The sequence below is a fragment of the Chrysochloris asiatica genome, unplaced genomic scaffold (genome assembly GCF_000296735.1).
Source record: "Chrysochloris asiatica unplaced genomic scaffold, ChrAsi1.0 scaffold00081, whole genome shotgun sequence".
Lineage (NCBI taxonomy): Eukaryota > Metazoa > Chordata > Mammalia > Afrosoricida > Chrysochloridae > Chrysochloris > Chrysochloris asiatica.
The window spans coordinates 7,367,281-7,368,986 of record NW_006408599.1 but is presented as its reverse complement, the minus strand read 5'-3'; positions in this window follow the sequence as shown (position 1 = coordinate 7,368,986).

The window sequence follows — 1,706 nt, the reverse complement described above, 5'->3', positions numbered from 1 at the left end:
CCCATTGCTGCTGCCACTGTGTCAATCCATCTCATTGAGGATCTTCCTCTTTTTCTCTAACCCTCCACTTTTTAGTGTAGTGGTTACAAGTCAGGCTGCAAACCTCAAGGTTAGCAGTTCGAAACTACCAGCTGTACTGCAGAAGAAAGATGAGGCTTTCTGCTCCCATAAAGATTTACAGCCTTGGAAACCCTGTACAGGGTCGCTATGAGTTGGTACCAACTCCACGGGACATAACCATCACCACCACTTTTTAAACATGTTGCCTTCTTAGGGACTGGTCCTTCCTGATAATATGTCCAAAGTATGAGAAATGAAGTCTCGCCATACTTGCCTCTAAGGAACATTCTGGTTGTACTTCTTCAAAGACAGATATTTTCTTTTCTTTTTAGCTCTTTTGTCAGTGTATGGTACTTTCAACACCTTAATTCAAACACATCAATTCTTCTCTGGTATTTATTATTCATTGTTTAATTTGCACATGTAAATGAGGCAATTAAAGATACAATGGCTTGGGTCAGGTACACCTTAGTCCTCACAGTGACATTTTTGCTCTGGAACACTCTAAAGAGGTCCTGTGCAGCAGATTTGAATGCTACTTCCATAAGCAGTGATTGTGGAACCAAGCAAATTGAAATCATTGACAACTTCAATCTTGTCTCCGTTTATCATGAATTTATATATTATTCCAGTTATGAGGAGTTTTGTTTTCATTACATTGAGGTACAATCCATAATGAACTTTGCAGTGTTTGATCTTTATAAGTAAATATTCAAGTCCTCTAAGTAAGGTTGTGGTTGTTGATATTGTTGCTAGGTGCCAGCGAGTCTGTGCCAACTCATAGTGACCCTATGCACAACAGAATGAAACACTGCCCGGTCCTGCACCAACCTCACAATCACTGCTACACTTCAGCCTGTTGCTGCTTTTCCCCATTTATCTTGATGTTATTTGTCCAGTTGTTGAGGATTTTTGCTTTCTTTACATTGAGGTGCATCCCATACGGCGGATGGCTGTGGTCTTTGATCTTCATCAGTAAGTATTTTAAACCCTCTTCACTTTCCACAAGCAAAGTTGTATCATCTGCATATCACAGGTTGTTAAAGAGTCTTCCCTCAACCCTGATGTCACGTTTTTCTTAATATAATCCAGCTTCTCAAATTATGTGCTCAGCATACAGACTGAATAAATATGGTGAAATAATACCAACAGTGTTCCTTTGTTCTTTTCCAACAATGGCCTCTTGGTCTATTTACATGAGCACAATTAAGTGTTCTGTAATGCCCATTCTTTGCAATGTTATTCATAGCTTGTACGGATCCATACAGTTGAAAGCCTTTACATAGTTAATAAAGCACAGGTAAACATATTTCTGGGTTTCTCTGCTCTCAGCCAAGATCCATCTGACGTCAGCAATCATATCTCTCTTTACATGTCCTCATCTGAATCTGGTTTGAATCACTGGCAGTTGCCTGTCACTGTACTATTGCAGCTGTTTTTGAATTATTTTAAACAAATTTTTGCTTGCATATGATATTGATGATATTGTCTGATGATTTCTGCATTCGATTTGGTCACCTCTCTTTGGAATGGACACAAACATGGATCTCTTCCAATCATTTGTTCAGGTAGCTGTCTTACAAATTTTGGCGTGAGGGAGTTCCTCCAGTACTGTATTACCCATGTAATCTTTTTTTTTTTTTTTT